We start from the raw sequence: 13,590 nt of genomic DNA, 5'->3' as shown, positions 1-13,590 counted from the left end.
GTGGCCATCCATGTATAAGTGAATTCATAAAATATTGGTTCTGGGTTACCTCATTCAGAGTGATTTTTATCTAGATCTATCTATTTACCTGCAAATTTAGGGTTTTTTTGGATATTCTATTTATCAACATTTCAGATGTCAATCCCTTTCCCCATTTCTCCTCTGCAGAAACCCCCTATCCAATCCCCCCTCCTATTTTTTTGTTTTTATACCATTGTAATTACATGCAAGTATTAAGGTCAGTTCTAGGTTGAGGAACGAGCAATAGGATATATGCAAATATTCAAGGAACAAGCAAGGCAATAAACACAAATAGTCAGAGAACAAGCAAGGCAATAAACAAAGTTCTTTGAACACTCCCATAATCACTGTTTCTAAGAGCTTATCAGAATGACCAAAGTATCTGAGCCTACTTCCTTGTCCTAGCCCAAAATCATTTTCATGTCTAAAGCCTACTTCCTTGTTCTAGCCTAAAATTTAGATTCCTGCCTGAAATTACTTCTTGGTTCTAACCTAATATTTAGATTCTTGCCTGAAATTACTTTTTTGTTCTAGCCTAAGATTTAGATTCCTGCCTGAAATTATTTCTTTGTTCTAGCCTAATGTCAGATTCCTGCCTAAAGCCCCTTTCCTTGTCCATGGCCAATGTAAGACTCTTGCCCCAAAAGCTCTCTCTGCCTCTCCCCTTTTTTATTTCATAAGCAAGACTGAGCCTGCCTTAGGTCATCCTGACAAGAATGCCTTCCTTATGCATTGAGGAATATGCATTATCAAAAGCAATGCTCAACTATGTTAATAACAGCTTATTAACATAACAGTTTTGTAACTGACAGAAACTGAAAACAATGAATATGTCCCTAAACTGAAAAATGGATAAATGAAATGTCATTCAATAACACAGGGACCAATCAAGCATTAAAAACTAGGACAATATACAGTAAAATAAATGGAATGAGAAAATACCATCCTGAGTGAAATAACCTAGACCCAAAAGTACGTGAATGGTATGTGCTGACATATAAGTGGACATTACAGATAATGTACAGGTTAACCATGCTAAAATCCACAGACCCACAATACCCAAATACTTAAGAGGGCCCAAGGTGGGCTGGTTGAATTTTACTCATAAGATTTCAGTGGTGAATAGTGGAAGAGAACTGGGTAGGAGAAGAAATGGGGAAGGAAGCTGTGGGTGGGGGAAGGGAGGGGCAGGTGGAGGAAAAGCAGAGGGGATAATAGAAATTCTGGATGTAGGATCCAGAGAAAAGCTCAAGGACCTGCAAGAAACCTGGGACAGAAGTCCACAGGATGACTACTGCAAGGGTCTAGCTAAAACCCCTAGGAGTGGAAGATGTGGATCATGAATTGACCACTTCCTGTAGCCACGCAGGTCTCCCAGTGGAGAAATAAGGACATGGCTCCACCCACATATATTTCATTTAAAATATGTTCTGTCTACAAAACAAACAGGGACTAGGATAGAGCAGAGGAGGGAGTGGCCAACCAGTGATTGGCCCAAATTTAGAGCCATTTGGTGAGCAAGAAGGAATCCCTCACATGATTAATGATAACCAGTTAAGCATGCAGAGAGGATCCTAGCACACCTCGCTGCTCAGAGGCTCTAACAAACAGAGAACAGAAACAGATGTAGAGAGAAAGAGCCAAGCATTAGACAGAGCTTGGTGAGTTGTGTGGAAGAACTCAAGGTAGGATTGAGGGACCCAAAGAAGATAGGGAATCCACAGGAAGACCAACAAAATTTGCGACCTTGGAACCTTGTTGTCTCCCAGAGACTGAACGACTAATCAGTCTCTTGGAACTCTGAGTTACAGTAAAGAACTGGACCTAGGTCCCCTCTCATATATGTAACAGATGTGCAGCATGGTCTTCGTGTGGGTTCCTCAACAACTGGAGTGTTGGCTGTTCCTGAATTTGATGCCTGCCTGTGGATCCCATTCCCCTAACTGGGCTGTCATGTCTGGCCTAAGTGAGAGGATGTGCCTAGTCCTGTAGAGAATGATGTGTCCAGGGTAGGGGGGTTGAGGGGCTTCTGGAGTTGGGGATCATACACAGGAGTGGTTCCTCTATCCCAACAGAGAAGGAGAGGAGGGAATGTGGAGAGGAGCTCTGAGAGGGTGGTGGGAGGAGAGCGGCTGATACTGGGTTTTAAGTTGAAAAAAATAAATGTTTCAAAAAGTGAAATCAATAATTGACTCTTACAATAGTCAAACATCACTGAAAAATCCACATAGCTATATGGAGTTTGAAAAAGAATAGGTCAGTCTCCTGCAGAGAGAATGGCATTAAGAAAGTACTGTTTAATCTTGCCCCTAGGTACAATGTTAACTTCTGAGATATGTAAACATACAATGTTTAACGAGGGTTTTACTGCCAAGAACAGAGACCATGAACAAAGCAACTTTTTCCCCTTTTTTCCTTTTTAAAGATTTGTTTATTTAATGTATGTGAGTGCACTGCAGCTGTCTTCAGACACACCAGAAGAGGGCATCAGATCCCATTAGAGATAGTTATGAGTCACCATGTGGTGGCTGGGAATTGAACTCAGGACCTCTGGAAGAGCAGTCAGTGCTCTTAACCACTGAGCCATTTCTACAGCCTAACAAAGCAACTCTTATTAGGCCAACATTTAATTGAGGCAGGCTGACAGGTTCACAGGTTCAGTCCATTATCATCAAGGTGGGAACATAGCAGCATCCAGGTAGTCATGGTACAGGAGGAACTGATGCTTCTAAATCTTCATTTGAAGGTTGCTAGCAGACTACTGGCTCCCAAGCATCTAGGAAAACTTTATTAAAGCACACACCCACAAAGCCACACCTCCTCCAACAAGGCCACAGGTCCCAACAGTGCCACTCCCTGGGCCAAGCATACAGGAACCATCATAAACACACACAGCTAAAAACAATGGCCAGTTTCTCACCCCTCAGAGTTGATTTAACTGTGAAAGTGAATAGGACATATCTCCAACAAGTGCCCTCTACTTGTAATAATAAAATAATATTTTCTCATGATGCTCTTCTTGTTCAAGAATTCATTACTGTAACTCAGGGGTGGAGGCATCTGAACACTTACCCATAGAGTTTTTCTTCACCATTAATTGGCTCATGTAACAGAAAGCAATCATATAGGCTTGAAGGTAGAGAACTCAATCCTTCTCAGTCGGTAGTGTCATTTGGGGAGACTTAGGATATGTTCCCTGGTTCAATAAAGTATGTCACTGAGGGTGAACTTGAGGGTGAACATATCCTCACACTCTCTAAGTCCCACACTCTCTAAGGCTATAGGTTAAGGATGTGAGCTCTGAGCTCTGAGCTCCTTTCTTTAGTTACCACGTATGACACTTGTTGTCCTAACACTTTCACAGTTTCCACTGGCGACAATGGCCAACCTGTTCTTATTCTTGTGGAGACTGACTCAGAGCTCCAAAATCTCTAATCTGCCCAATAACTCTGCTGCCTCCATGGCTTTGCCCATACAGCGACTGATAGCAGTCTTCCCAACTCCAGTTCGCTGCCTCAGTGCTGCCCCTAACCTCTCAGTCATAATCCCATTAATGGTGGGTGGTCTCACCTTTCAGTAACCCAGTAAAACAAAGCTCTTGAAGCTTAAATTAATCAGTCAGATTTATATATCAGCAATTCTCAAATCACAAGATGCCCACACAATAATTTCTGGGATGATTGATAAAGATACAAGCTGCTCAACTAGATTAGACGAGTTATCCCAATTATTGTATCCTTATAACATATTCCTAACTACCTGTGGCAATTTAAAGCCATGCTAGTTCTGAATCATCCTGTCCTTCCATCTCCATCTTGGCTCCTTCTCCCCACCCCCCTCTTCTTTCTCTCTCTCTCTCTCTCTCTCTCTCTCTCTCTCTCTCTCTCTCTCTCTCTCTCTCTCTTCTCTGCAACTCTTAGTTCTGCCTCCCCTTTCCCTGTCCAATCACAGGCCTCCAGCTGCAGTAATCTTTAAATAGATTGCACAGGGAAAATCAAGCCACAAGCTAAAATTTATACTCTTTTTTTTTTTTATTTTATTTTTTATTTTTTTTTTTTTTTTTTGGTTTTTTGAGACAGGGTTTCTCTGTGTAGCCCTGGCTGTCCTGGAACTCACTCTGTAGACCAGGCTGGCCTCGAACTCAGAAATCCGCCTGCCTCTGCCTCCCAAGTGCTGGGATTAAAGGCGTGCGCCACCACCGCCCGGCTAAAATTTATACTCTTGAATAAAGATACTGGAAAGTACAAAGTTTTACCACAGTGACTACATTTATAGGGCTTCCTTGCAGCATGGATTTTTCTTAGGATTTCAAAAACAACTCGTACACGCACAATCTTTACCACATTGCTTATTTTCATGAGGTTTCTTACAAGTCTGTGTTACTTTATACATTACAAGATATGTCACCTGCAAAGGCCTTACCACATCATTCGCACAGGGTTTATCCTACTGGTGTGTTCTTTTGTGTATTCTGAGATATATTATGTACTCTTTTATGTGTTCAAAGATGACTGTAATATGCAAAGGTTTACCACATTGTGTACATTCATAAGCTCTCTCTCTCTCTCTCTCTCTCTCTCTCTCTCTCTCTCTGTGTGTGTGTGTGTGTGTGTGTGTGTGTGTGTGTGTGTGTGTGTCTGTCCAGTATGTGCTTCTTGCTACATTAGGAGGTAAGTGTGCTGGGATAGGCTTTACCACATGGTTTATATTCAGAGGGATTCTTGCCAATACAAATATGTTCACTGTAAAGTCCTCACGAAAGGGAGGAACTCCCCCCACTCAAAACTCAGGAATTCACAGCCAACCAATAACTCACAAGACACTGAACTCGATGCAATCAGCAAGAGGCATATTTCAATCAGCATGCTGAGGTCAAGACCTGTAACCCATGCAGGGACAGTGGGGTTTGACCCCGAGCTTTGGAGATAGAGGGAATATAAAGGCAAAACCCACAAGGAAAAAACCACAACCCAGGGGGGAAAAAACCACAATCCAGGGGGAGTGAAGTGGGGCTATTGGAAAGTACCTATGGAAAGTCCCAGCCCATTATTCAGTTTGTGACAGGGTTCAAGGAACAGTCATGGGGAACATTTTGTATAATCTGTTTTTCAAGAGCCTATTCATATTCAACCTCTATCTTGTGGCCAGCCAAGTTCCTGAAACACAAAGCTCACAGACAAGCTGACCTGTACTCTTGGTTCTGTTCAGCCTGCTAGGAGTTTTTGAAAAATTTTTAACCCTTTCACATGATGATTAAGACTATGGAAATTTGTAGATTTTTATCTTATTAAATACATTCATAGGCTTTCTCCTCATTATGAATTATTTTATGCTTTTGAAGATTGAACACATTCGTAGGGTTTCTCTCCAGTGTGTAGTCTTGTATGTATTCAGAGATCATAGTGTCGTAAAAAGGCTTTCTCACACTGATTACATTTGTAGGGGTTTCTCTCCTGTATGTGTTCTCTTGTGCTTTTGGAGATCATCTATATGTGATTAGGCATTATCACATTGATTACATTTGAAAGGTTTCTCTCCAGTATGTATTCTTTTATATATTTGGAGAGTACTATGTTGGGAAAAGGCTTTGTCACATTGATTACATTTGTAGGGTTTTTCTCCTGTATGTGTTCTTTTATGATTTTGGAGATTACAGTGTTGTAAAAAGGCTTTATCACATTGATTACATTCATAGGGTTTTTCTCCAGTATGAATACTTTCATGCCTTTTAAAATAACTATGTTGTGAAAAGGGTTTACCACACTGAGTACATTCATAGCATTTCTCTCCAGTATGTCTTCTTTTATGTTGTAGGAGATTACTGTGCTGTGAAAATGCTTTACCACATTGATTACATTCATAGGGTTTCTCTCCAGTATAAATTCTTTCATGACTTTTAAGATGCCTGTTCTTTGCAAAGGGTTTACCACATTGATTATATTCACCTACTAGGTATTGTAATGATCTGAAAATCACTGAAGGAGGATCCTAGATTCAGATAGTATGCAAAAACAAAAAGCTCTTATTCTGTAGAAACAACTAGCACGTGGGTCTCAACCATTCTTTGAAATGTCCATCTCAGAGAGAGGCACGCAGACCTTCTTAGAGGGAACAGGTGGAACTCTCTAGAAGATTTAGGTAATCTAAAACTTCATTGGTGGGTGCTAGGGGATCACAGGTTGTCAGTGGTCTGAATTCAAATTCCTAAGTCATGAATGTTTAACTGTATGATGAAATAGGGCTGTCCAGCCCAGATGGCTGACTCTGAGATAGTTCCCCATTTTCCTACTTGCCCCTAAGCTATTCACTAGAAGTGGTGGTAATGATCTTTTTCTGGATTTTATGGTCTGTTGCTAGAGCTGGTGTCTTATGACTTGGTTCCTGGGGCTTATGGTTGACTCCTTAAGATAGTGCCTTATGGCCCAACAGGCCTGGAACTCCAAATGGAGACATATGAGGTTTATCTTGACCTTTTCATATGATTCTTCAGACAACCCTGGGAGAAAAGCTGGAAAAGGATGGACACTCCGCATACTATTGCTTGTTGTCTACCTCACAGCTCCCTCCTGCTGCATCAACGAGAATCCTGGAACGATCCCACAAGGGACCTCCTACTCTTGCTATTGATAGTTAGCTCTTCCCAGAATCCATCACTATCTAGGGTCACCCAGCTGGGCCTCAGGACTGCAGCAGCATCCCTACTGGATGAGAAGAGATCAGATGACTCAGACAGCACAGGCCTACCCAGCTCTGCACTTCCACAATAGAGGAAGACAAGGCCTGAGTCTGGGAAGTTTGTAGCTATGAAGAAATTCTTTCAGTCTCACAGAGCAAGTCTGCTTCATCAATCAAGGAACAGGGTACATTGTGTGTACATTCTATTCAACACCTACAGTCCATTTCAGCCATCAGTTTGCCTCATAGCTGAGACAACCTGCAGCTAAACATAGTTCACATTCAAACAGTAACCACTGTTCAAGTAAAAATAGCTCTTCAATGAAAAACATTGAGATGTCTATGGAGGGATTTTGAGGCAGAAGACAGATGGTGGAAATATGATAAATATAATGGAAAATATTGTTTTAAAAGTTGCAATGGGCTTGATGACACTCTGCTCCAGAGAGAATGGCTTTGTATTATAGCACAGCAAGTATTATTCAAGCCTATACTCTCAGGAGAATCATCTTAAAACCTCAAAGAACAAAACAAAACAAAAAATGTCCTGTTAAGCAGCAAAACATCCTATTACATAGATCTTCTGGTTGGTAGGAATAGTATAACTACAGTAATTTGGTGAGTTCATTTTTTAAAAGATTTCTTTATTTTATGTGAATACACTGTAGCTGTCTTCAGACTCACCAGAAGAGGGCATCAGATCCCATTACAGATGGTTATGAGCCACCATTTGGTTGCTGGGATTTGAACTCAGGACCTCTGGAAGAGCAGACAGAGCTCTTTACTGCTGAGTCATATCTCCATTAAAAGTGAATTAAAAGTTCACTTTTTAATCCAGATTATTGATTTTCTGTTGTTGGACCCAAAGATGGGCTAGTCAAGCCACTTATCAATCATCTAACATTGAGTACCTCACTGTTCATTGCTAATACAAAGTACTGTCAAAGCAGGGAATTTATAAACTTCTTTGGCTCTGTCCTTTTCTTCACTGTGACTACACACAGTTCCAAGTTGGTCACAGAATTCAACTCTTTTACAGGTACAGCTTCATTTGTAAGTCTAGACAAAAAGCAGAAGTTACAGGACACACATTCACTGGTCTATTTTTCCATTCAATGAATTGTCAAAGTCAAGCCTGCCGAGTTGATGACTTCCCAGCATGTGCCAGCAGAGACAGGGCTGGACATTTAATTCTAAATTACAGAGTATGATCCAGCCTGTGGTACAAGAGCTATTGCTCTAAAAAGAAATAATCAGCAGCACTTTTGAAAATGAAAAAAAAATTTGAATGACTGGAAGTATTGGAGAATGAAAATAATTATGAGACAATAGGACAGGTGCATTTAAATGATATCAAATTCAAAAACTGAAATCAGTTATTGACTATTTCAAATGATAATCAATATTGAATCGTTCCCACATATCTGCACCAATTTTCAAAACCATCAGGGCACTCCCTGGCACAGAGTATACCATTAAGAAGATATGGTTTTACCTCGCCTCTATGAGCAATGTTAGCTGCTGAGATATACAACTTATCACATGCTGCTAAAACCAATGGCCTCTTCCTCAACCCTCTGGGCTGAAGTAAATTTGCAAGTGCATTGGAAATGTGTGCAATGTGGCCAACTAGTTGGAAATTTAATGTTCATTGGATCCAAGCTAATCATCCCCATCTGTATGACTACCAGTTTAAGCTGCTTTCATTCACATTACATGAAATAATGCATGCTGGGAAATAACAAAATCAACCACCATGGCACAACCTGGTACTTCATCATAATGGTGATGCTAACGGTTGTTTGCTTGTCCCATTTCCTTTCGACAATTACACAAGAATCTGATCCTCCTACTCTGGTCTGAAGGTAGAAGCCATGCTTCACATGCTTCCTTTCTTACTGCAATGGAAAGTTGACTACATGGCTACAACAAGTAATTTTAAAACTGAGTGGTGGTGCAGGCCATTCATTTAAGAATTTAGCTAGCTTAATCAAGAGGACAGTAAGTTTTGGCCCTCAGGAGCAACAACTGGGATCAAGGACACCTGAGTGTAAGTGAGAGAGCTTTTCTCAGAACCATCTTTCTAGGCTGGAAGTACAGGTGCTGTAGCATTAATATGTGTTTGATAAGGAAATCACTGCACAAAACTAAGTCATTATTTTAAAATATATCTTTCAAAAGAGTATGTACTCAGCTCAAAGAAAACCAACCAAATATGAAGCCCAGGAGGAAAGACCAAAATGTGGATGTTTCAGTGCTTCTTAGAAGGGTGAACAAAATACTCACAGGAGGACATATGGAATCAAGTGTGGAGCAGAGACTGAGGAGAGGCCATCCAGAGACTGCCCCACCTGGGGATCAATCCATATACAGCTACCAAACCTGGATGCTACTGTGGATTCCAAGACCAAGTGCTTGGTCTTGGAAGCCTGATATGGCTGTCTCCTGAGAGGCTTGGCCAGAGCCTGAACAATACAGAGGCAGATGCTTGCAGACCACCATTGGACTGAGCATAGGGTCCCGGATGGAGGAGTTGGAGAAGGGACTGAAGGAGCTTAGGAGTTTTGTAACCCCTTGAGGGAGCAACAGTGTCAACTGGCCAGACTACCTGGAGCCTCTGGACACTGGACCTCCAACCAAAGCATACACATGGAGGGACCCATGGCTCCAGCTGCATATGAGGCAGAGGATGGCCTTGTTAGACATCAGTGGGAGGAGAGGCCCTTGGACCAGAGGGTCTCTGATGCCCCATTGTAGGGGAAGGCCAGGGAGGGAAGACAGGAGTGGGTGGGTGCGGGAACACCCTCATACAGGTAGGGGAAGGAAGAATTATGGAGGAGATCTGAAAGGGGGAAACATTTGAAATGTAAATAAAGAAAATATCCAATAAAAAAGAAAAACCAGACAAGAACAGATTTTGCATGTCACAGATGCTACCATTCTCATTCTTTTTTAGGTTTCATGCCCCAGGCCATCCTTTGAACCACATCATTAAGGAAAAAAGTCTACAAGTCTAGCCACTGAGGCAGATGGAGATTTACAGCACAAATTTACATTTTAATCATGAAGTATAATCTCAAAGATAGAGTTAAAAGACATATCAATGCCACAAATCTCACATGTGCAACAGGCACAGCACATGGAGAATGTATACACACTGCTCTTACCCGAACAGCTCTGCTGAGCTACTCTAACCTCAAAGTAAAGCAGCTTTTCCTCCTGAGCAAGCTGGGTCAGAGGAAGGCAACAGATGCTTCAATGCAGGACAAGAAAGAATTACATTTCAGTTAGCCCTGACTGCTCTGTTCCTCAGGACAGTGACCTCACTGTGGAGAATTCCAGTTTTCTGAGCTATTCTTTTTAAATGTTGTTTCATATGCATTGCTATTTTGCCTGCATGTGTCTGTGCACAGTACATGCTGTGACCAGAAAGGGGCAGCAGATACTTCACAATTACAGTTAGCAACCTAGTAGTTTTGGGAATGGGACTCTTTGTCTACTATAATAATGCCCAGTTTATCCCTAATTGCTAGGCAATCGATATAACCACGATATATATAAAATATATTTTTGTACATGTTAAGTAAATTATAGTGCATTACTTTCACCCTTTTTAATTTCCTTTATCCATTCCCAGATTCTTTCATATTTCTTCCTTGTTAATTTTGAAAAATATGCACAAATATATCAGTAAAACCTGCTGTGTACATCTGTGTTGAGTGTCCATGGTTTCAGGGATGAATTCTTTGCACTGGTTATGCCATTAGGGAGCTCAAAACAGCCCGAGGATAACTGATTCACTTGTGGAAGAATCAGACTCTGAAGTGACCTAGGCTATCTTGGCAAAAAAGCATGAAGAACAGAAAACTTAGTGAACTATATACCTCAGCTAACACTAACTGCTTACATGGCTCTGAATTTCTGGAGCTGCAGAAAAGACTATGGATATTGGCCAGAGGCAATCACAGTCTGCCTTGCTAACTGTAACAGACATTATGATAAAGAAAAAGCAATACTGATCTTAGTTTGATAGACAGGGCAGCATGGCTGAATTTCATGAGAGACTTCTGTCACTAGAGTCAGGATTTCAATCTGCTTAGTTCCTACATTAACCAGACAGACTCAGCCACTCATCCTCAATAAGCCAATTAAAGGAACTGATTTGATTAGCTGTGACATGCTACTAATAACCATCCTAACAATATATTATTCCATCTAGGAAATCAGCCCCTTATTTTTTTAACACTGCCCTACTCAATATCCCAGGTCATGAGGAGAATAAGAAGGATTTGAGGGCAAAATATCACACAAAAACCTGTAGCTTAATTTCTTATGAAATCTGTTTTCTACTGAAATCCAATGACATTGATTTCCTTTGTATGTATTACTCTTAACATGCCAATCTTCAGGGTTCTACGAAGACAGCTAATTAAGATAAATATAGACTTCAATGCTTTATGCCATCTAAAGATCCTATATTTTCAATATAAATGCAAATGACAACATTCCCAGTTTCTGTCCAGAAGCAAATTCATATTTTACTTAGCATTTTATTTTTGTAACTTGCATATTAGAACTGTTATGATTAAATCCTAAGACCAAGTGTCAAATAACAAACAACTTGATCTGGCTGCTTCTTACAAACCTCACTCCACTGATCTACCTGCCTGTCTCTAAACCAGTTCCATGCAGTTTTTATCACTATTGCTCTGTACTACAGCTTGAGGTCAGGGATATTGAATCTCCCAGAAGTTATTTTATTGTGGAGCATGGTTTTCTGCTATTCTGTTTTTGTTGTTGTTGTTGTTGTTATTCTAAATGAATTTTCATATTGCTCTTTCTAACTCCATGAAGAATTGAGTGGGAATTTTGATGGGGAGTGCATTGAATCTGGAGATTGCTTTTGGCAAGATGGCCATTTTTACTAAATAAAGCATGCCAATCCAGAAACATGGGAGATTTTTCCATCTTCTGAGATCTTTGATTTCTTTCTTCAGAGACTTGAAGTCCTTGTCATACAGATCTTTCACTTGCTTGGTTAGTGTCACACCAAGGTATTTTATACTATTTGTGACTATTGTGAAGGGTATCATTTCCTTAATTTCTATCTCAGCCTGTTTATCATTTGAGTAGTGGAAGACTACTGTTTTGTTTGAGTTAATTTTATATCCAAACACTTTGCTGCAGTTGTTTATCTGGTTCAGGAGTTCACTGGTGAAATTCTGGGGGTCACTTAAGTGTAGTATAATATCGTCTGCAAATAGTGATATTTTTACTTTTCCCTTTCTAACTTTTATCCCTTTGACCTCCTTTTTGTACTCTAATTTCTCTGGCTACGACACTGAATACTATATTGAATAGGTAGGGAGACCATGGGCAACCTTGTCTAGTCCCTGATTTTACTGGGATTGCTTCAAGTTTCTCTCTATTTAGTTTGATGTTGGCTACTGCTTTGCTGCATATTGCTTTTACGATGTTTAGGTATGGGCCTTGAATTCCTGATCTTTTCAAGGCTTTTACCAAGAAGGGGTGTTGAATTTTGTCAAATGCTTTCTCAGTATCTAATGAGATGATCATGTGTTTTTTTTTTTTTTTTACATTGTTTATATAATGGATCAATGGAATAGAACTGAAGACCCAAAAATACAGCCACATATCTATGGTCACTAGATTTTGACAAAGAAGCTAAAACTACCCCGTGGAAAAAAGACAGGAATTTCAACAAATAGTGCTGGTTCAACTGGCAGTCGATATATATAAGAATGCACATAGATCCATTCTTATCTCCTTGTACAAAGATCAAGTCCAAATGGATCAAAGACTTCCACTTAAAACCAGTTATGTTGAAACTAAGAAAGTGGGGAAGAGTTTCGAACACATGGGCACAGGGCAAAATTTCCTGAATAGAACACCAATGGCTTATGCTCTAAGATCAACAATAAATGAATGGGACCCCATGAAACTGCAAAACTTCTGTAAGGAAAAGGACACTGTCAATAGGACAAAACGGCAACCAACAGATTGGGGAAAGATCTTTACCAAACCTACATCTGATGGAGGGCTCATACTCAATATATACAAAGAACTCAAGAAGACAAACTCCAGAGAACAAAATAACCCTATTAAAAATGGTGTACAGAGCTTTTTGATGGCGACAGTTGGAGGACAAGATGTAGCTACAAGTGACTCCTGGTTTAGGTGGGGAGCACCAGGATTCGCCACTGGAGGATTTAGATTTAATATGGCTTACAAGATTATGATTCTAGTAGTTGTGCCCATCGACTGAGTTATCATTGATTCTGAACTAAGTTTCTGTGGTGGTTTCCTTCAAAGGCGGCTCAACTGGGTTCCAGAGAAAAAGACTCTTCAGTGAGAAACTGGTCACAGTCCTGTGTTATGAATACTGCTGTAGAAGAGTAAACTAAAGCTCGTTTAGTAATCTATAATAATGACAACCTTACAAGAAATGCCTACGAGAGAAATAGTGGCATGAACCTTGTGAAAGTAACCAACTACTTTTTAATAGGATCTACACACTGCTCCATAGATGAAACCCATACCTGCCACTGTTGACATGGCTGAGAATCTATGGTTGGATATGTCATTGGCCTGAGGGAGAATTCAACACTATTATTGTGCCAAATGGACACAGTGTGAAAATGATACCTGAAGGCTTGTTGCTATGCTCAGAGTTCAGAATATCACTTGGCCCTCATCAGAGAAGCTTTCTTTTGAAGCAGATGGCAATTTATATTAAGACCCTCAACTGGTGAACAAAAATAGATGAGAAACTACAGTGCTCAGTCCCCAGTGGGATATCCACATCCCTCCCTAAAAGTCTTGGCATCTTTACAGAAGAGGACTCAGAAAGTCTGAAAAGCCAGAGGTGATGGA

General features: G+C 40.4%; 1 protein-coding gene and 1 pseudogene across 2 annotated transcripts in view; both read right to left on the bottom strand.

Moving 5' to 3' along the window:
- Positions 1-13,590, bottom strand: part of LOC117713735 (uncharacterized) — a 43,684-nt gene that overhangs the window by 24,655 nt on the left and 5,439 nt on the right. The window lies entirely within an intron of this gene.
- The window catches only part of LOC117713998 (uncharacterized), a 29,992-nt pseudogene continuing 20,486 nt past the window's right edge, over positions 4,085-13,590 (bottom strand). The window contains exon 5 of the transcript XR_013112004.1: positions 4,085-5,966. The product of XR_013112004.1 is annotated as an uncharacterized LOC117713998 (transcript). The remainder of the gene's footprint in view (positions 5,967-13,590) is intronic.

The sequence above is a fragment of the Arvicanthis niloticus genome, chromosome 8 (genome assembly GCF_011762505.2).
Source record: "Arvicanthis niloticus isolate mArvNil1 chromosome 8, mArvNil1.pat.X, whole genome shotgun sequence".
NCBI classification, from domain to species: Eukaryota; Metazoa; Chordata; class Mammalia; order Rodentia; family Muridae; genus Arvicanthis; species Arvicanthis niloticus.
Note: the sequence above shows the minus strand (reverse complement) of the source record. Positions and strands in the feature narration are given on the sequence as shown.